Source organism: Apium graveolens, chromosome 7 (assembly GCF_009905375.1).
Source record: "Apium graveolens cultivar Ventura chromosome 7, ASM990537v1, whole genome shotgun sequence".
NCBI classification, from domain to species: domain Eukaryota; kingdom Viridiplantae; phylum Streptophyta; class Magnoliopsida; order Apiales; family Apiaceae; genus Apium; species Apium graveolens.
The window spans coordinates 264,103,878-264,110,220 of record NC_133653.1 but is presented as its reverse complement, the minus strand read 5'-3'; positions in this window follow the sequence as shown (position 1 = coordinate 264,110,220).

Below are 6,343 nucleotides of genomic sequence, written 5' to 3'. Positions count from 1 at the left end.
AGAATGAAGCCCATTCAGACTATCACAAAATGATGGACTTCATCAAAAACTGTAAACTTAGCTATGCAATGCTGGAAGCCCCAACGATTTACTGTGAAGTAGTTGAGGAGATTTGGACAACTGCTGAGTTCAACTCCATAGATATGACTATCTCCTTCACTCTCAAAGGTAAAAATCACTGTATTAACTGTGATGATTTACAAGCATGTTTTAAATTACCTGAGAACAATGCCATGACACCACACACTGATAATGATGTATCCAGCATGTTAGATTCCATAGGTTATTCTCTTAACTCTGCTAGTTTAGGGAGTATTAGAAGAAAAGGCCTTAGGAAAGAATGGAGTTTTCTTGGGGATGCCTTTATAAAGGTTTTCTCTGGGAAAATTAGTAATTTTGATGCCATAACTTCATCTCTTGTTAATATGCTCTATATGCTTGTTTCTGATAGGTATTTTAACCTTAGCAACTATGTGATGCTAGAATTGGGTACTAGATTAGGTAACAAAGCTAATAGACCTAATAACATCTATTATGCTAGATTCTTTATGTTATTGGCTAACCATGTTGCTGAAGGTTTGGTCATAATCAATGAGAATAATAAACTCAAGTGCTGGGCACAAGAGAAAAGAGTTCTTGCAGATTTATTGAGAATGGATCTCAACAGCAGTGTGCCATTGGTATATTTACCAATCATGAATGCACCTCAGGTAGGTGAGGTAATTGCTTCTACAACTCCTACTTCTTCCAACCCCTCTATTTCTTTATCTTCTAGTGTGGCCATGAAATCTGTGACAATGCCCCAACAGATTTCTACCAAGGTCACCAAAACTAAACTTTCAAAATCAAAGACAAAGAAAACCACCTCTGTTGTTTCTCAAAAGACAACAGTTGTAACACCAACCATTAACCCTGAGGGGAGTGAACAGGGTGTGAGTGGTGAGGGGAGGGGTGAACATCAAAGAAACCCCCAGGATAAGGAAGGAGAGTTAAGTGCTTCCCAAGCTAGCCAAGCCACAGTTTCTCAAAAAGCTATGGTGGTTGAAAAGGTATCTAGCACATCCCTAGTTGCATCCTCCCAAAAGGATGTTACTATTGAAAATAGTTCCCAACCAGGAACACAGAACAAACGAGGGAGGGACACTGAAGCCAAACACTCACCAACAAAAGCTTTTATTAGAAGAAAGAAGGCTAGAACCCAATCTTCTACACAGGGTGCACACACTGCACAGATACATCCATCTGTATCTATGCCTTCTCAAACTCAGTTTGATGTGGCTCCAATAAATGTGGAGTCACAGCCCCATTCTCTCACAATAATCACACATCAATCACCAAACACTTCATCACCATCTCTGGATGTGGATATGTTATTCCCATCAATTCCTGATTCTCCCTCATTACAACTCAGGGAGGAGCCCCACTCAAATACAGGTGATCATCATCTCTTAGATGATTTGTTGGATCACCCGCAAATTCTTTCAGATATAATTGAAGGATCTGTGTCACCACATCTCAAATCAATCTACACGGATTCAACAGTTATATCACTTTCAATTTCAACTTCTTTTCCTTCTTCAACGGATATCACTCATCCGTTGACAAGTGGTTGCTCTTCAACGGATAAGCTTAACAGCAGTTATCCGTTGATAACATCAGTTTCACCTTCAACGGATATTCCACATCCGTTGATAGTCTCTCCACACATAACTGAATCAATTCCAAGTGTAGAAGACATGAATACTGTGCAATCACTCTTAGGATTGAGGGAAGGGAGTGTAAATTTGAGTGAGAGGCTGGGTTGCTCCCAGGCAAAAGGAGAGATTGAGAGCTCAAAAATGCATGCTATTTCTTCCAGCATGGCAAAAGTAAGTGAGAGGAGTACCACCTTAGTAGGTGAAGGTGAGGGAGTGAGTTGTGTGAGCCAGGGGGAGCCCCTGATGCAAGAAAATAGAGAAAAAGAGAGAAAGGCAGGTACAGTAGATATAAGGGTGGAACCAGCCATTGCTAGTGAGTCAATGATTGTGGATGATGCTGAAAAGGAAAGACAATTTCAGCAACATTACACAGCTGTAATTGATAACATTTCCTTGGATGCTGACACTTTTACTCATCCTATGTCAGCCTATCAAATGTTGGCTGCTCAGGGCAATGAGGAGGCAGAAAAGACAGTACATCTAGTACACACAACATAATCTCTTCAAAGGGATAAAGCTGCTATTAACAAGATGCCTTCTACAGCTGGTGAGCCATCTGAGGAATTTGGAGTAAATTCTGATGATGATGACTCTGTTTCTTTTGATGGAAGCATGAACTTAGGGGGAGATGAAGGCCCTAGTTCAATTCCAAATCTACCTGAATGGGCTTTGACAAAGGAGTATAGATCAGGGGAATTCAATGTCTCCTTAGTCAAACAAATCAACACTATTCAACAGGCCATTCAGAACACTTCACATGCAAGTATCAAGGCTATCCTTCAAGCTCACCTGGACTCACTGCATCTCATGAAGTTGCAGCAAGTAAAGCAGAATCTGAGTATGGATGATCTAAGGAAGGATATTGCTGACTTGAAATCCTACAGTCCTGAAAAATTGGATTCAGTCATGCCCTATGGTACATTGCAGGACTTGGTTTTGAGATTGAAAAAGGAATCAGTTACTGAGAAAAGGCTGGCCAAGTTGGAAGACAGAGTTCAAGTTATTGAAGATTCTGTGGCCACCATTCTTCACAACCAACAATCTCAAACCAGTCTCCTAATGCAGCTGGCAAAAGCACAAGGCTTGACCCCTCTCCTTGATGATAACAAAAAGGGGGAGAGTAAAAGGGAAGGGGAAGGAGAGCCATCTACAAAAATCAAAATATCTAAAGTGCTAGTTCCTGCCATCACTACTTCTCCAATCATTCAAATCAAAGGAAAGCCTGATGGAATTGATTTGATTCAGCTAGCAGCAGCTGAAATTCAAGTGAAAGAGCAAAGGAGGAGAATTGATGAAAGGTTGCAACTGTTGTTTGGCTCTACACAAGATAAATCAACATCTGTGAAATATAGCACAAAGATTGAACCAATCAACATGGAGCTCAAGCCAGTAGGGAGACATAAGGATGGAGAAGCTTCTTCCAAAGAACTACAAGCTATAATTCTCAAGCCCAATAAAAGATCCAATAAGGACTCTACAAAGAATCCTTTAAAAGAAGTGGACTTTCCTCCTCCAAAAGCTGATGAGAACAAGCTTTTAGGTAGGAGTATTGCTTATCTCAAAGAGACCATGGATGAGGCTGTAAGGAGAAATAGGGCTATTATCTCTAGAGAGGGAAAGAGCATATGTGTAATGCAAGGACATCCCAAATTCTCAATAGCCAAGAAGGAAGAAGTCAAGCAACTAAAGGCTGACAAAAGAGCACAAGCAAAGCTTGAACAACAGCTAAAGTCAAGTCAAGTTGAAGAAGAGAAAGGAATTGAAGTCAGGGGTGAAGACAAGATTGCAAACCTAGATGAGGTTTTTGGGAGTATATTTGGTGAGAGTATGGAAGAAAGAGAGGAATGGCAGAAGGGAAACAGAAGAAAGGCCAAGGCACATAGAAGGAGTGAAGATAATACTGAAGTAACCAAATCTATATCTAAACCACTACCTTCCATACCTGAACCTCTTGTTGCTAATCCCACTATAAACATCCATGGTGAACCAATCATTCCAAAAGAGGAACCTATTGATTGGGACACCATCAAATTGCCTACCTTTCTAACCACTCTTCCACTACCAAAGAAACAGAAAAGAAAACCCAAATCTACACCTCCCATAACCTCTAAGAAATTCACTCAAAAACAAAAGCCTAATCCTAAGCCATCCATTTCTAAAGATGATTATGTTCACATCTGTGACATAAAAGAAATTTCAGACATTGAACTCTATCTGGATGAGCTGGAGGATGTAAGAGGAATAGCTGCTTACAGACAACTACCAGAGAGATTAGTGTTCAGATACAAAGGAGCTGGGGAAAGAACATGGCCTCTCCACAGGATTCTGAATGAAGGCTACTCTACCTTGATTAGAGTCTTTTCAGCTATACAAAAGGATTCTGGCTTTACCAGAACTGCCAAGACTGAAATTCTCAACAAGATTGCCAATATAAGGAAAACTTGGAGGGAGCCCAATGCTTTACCCAGGACTTTACTCATTCAAGAAAGGGGAATTACAATTCACAAATCACCTCATTGGTTGATGGAATTTAGAGATGATAAAGGAGTCAGAAGATTTTTCAGACTTGAAGACCAACTCAAGATTGCCAGCAATGAAACTCTCAAGGAAATGCAATCTAAGTTGGATATCAGTGTTGAAGATGAAGCTGAATTCTTCAGACAACTCCAACTCCAAATTGAGGAAAATGACAAAGGGCTAGGAAAGAAAACCAGGGAACAAAGAAGAAAAAGATGATTTGCTCAGGCTAAAGGAGTATCCTTGGAAATACTGTAAATCTTCAATTTCCTCCTAGTACATACATTTTTGCAGCATTTTCAAATTTCTACTTAGTTTCAATTCATATATCTGTTAAGTGTTTTGTTATCATCAAGTTAACCCTGAATTTATGCCTACAATTCTTATAGACATAAATAGGGGGAGATTGTTAGGAATATATGTGCATTAGTTTGATGATATATTTAACAAAACACTTAAGTAGAAATTCAGTGTCTGTAGCCTCAACGGATAAGACCACTTTGGCTATCCGTTGATGGTGTAGCTTTACTTAGAAATAAGTCTAGTGTTGTAGCATATTTCAGTCTCTGTATTTAAGATGTAATTCTTAGAAGTTGAGAGAAACTATGAGTCATGTTGACTACTAGAAGATATGCAGATAGGAAGGCCAATTGTAAATATTTCATGCCTTGTAATTTTGTATAAATGAAGTGGTATCAACGGATGACTTAAAGACCTTCAACGGATGAGAAGCTAAGCTTCAACGGATGTCTCTAAAGCTTCAACGGATAACATCCTTCAACGGATGAGTGCATCAACGGATGAAAGCTTCAACGGATGTTCTGTTGATTAACCGTTGATAAGTGGTAGTTGTACCTATAAACAGAGGCACGTGGGTGAACAGAGATAACTGAAATGTGGCAGCCTAATTTCAGGAACATCAGAAAAAGCAGCCGTTCTACTCTAGTATAAAGAGACATTAAGTCAACAAAGTACTGGAGTGAACTGGAGAAGAAACAAGTGGAGATCTTACTTTATTATTTTATATATCCTTGTCTTCACTTGTAAACTTGGTAATATATAAACCAAGTAGTAGCTAGTAATTAGATAAGAATTTTTACAGAGCTGTTTAGAAAAATCTTGAGAGAAAAATTATCTAGTTTGTACTAGGATGCAGCTGTGATCAAATTCTTAGATCACAGAATTTCTGAAATACCATCTCTGGTGGAACAACAAATCCACCAGAAAAGTTTTTAAAGGTTTATTGTGTTCTTTACATTTGTGTTTGAATATATATCTATCTGTATCAGCTTAAAGCAATTCACACACTTGTTCATCTTGAACACACAGTCTTTATAAACTGCTCAAAACTTGAAAAAGTTTTGAGATTTACATTCAACCCCCCTTCTGTAAATCTCATTGTTAGTTCTCTAGAAATAACAGACACATTAACAGAAAGTGCTGCAAATTATTTGAAGACTCAAATTCAGAGACAGAAGAAGCTCTATTCTGTAAAGTCTGATAGCACATATTGTCCCAAGTACAGAGATCACAAGGGTGATATTGTTGATATGAAGCCTAATACTGCAAAGATCAAAACATATCTTGGTATTAAGGGACTTGAATTCAATCTAGAGTTTGACAAAGCCTATGTCATCAGACTAGATCAGGAGTTGAGAAAAGCAAAAATTAATGATCTCAGATATGCTATCTTCCAAACTGGTGAAGATACTGCAGAGCTTAAAGATGCTAAAAGAAGAATGATTGATGAACTCAGATATGCTGAGAGATGTTTGTTAAAGAACTATCTCAGAACAACTCCTGATATTGAAGAGATCAGAAAGTGAAGCCAAGTCAAGATCTACAACTGTTCAAATTCTAATGTGTATACAGACTGAAGTTGTTATCAGAAGTTAAAGTTGGTAAATCTTTAAGGACTGTAAGTTGTAGTTATCTAGTCAAATTCTCATGTATTTGTACTTAATATTTTTGACATCATCAAATATCTGTTAAACTTGTATATTATGCTAATTTACAAGTTGGGGGAGATTATTAGATATATTTGATAATGTCATGTCTAATATGATTTGTGTTTAGTTTTCATATCTTACTTAAACAGGACAAATCAGTACTTAACTGGAAATCAGCAC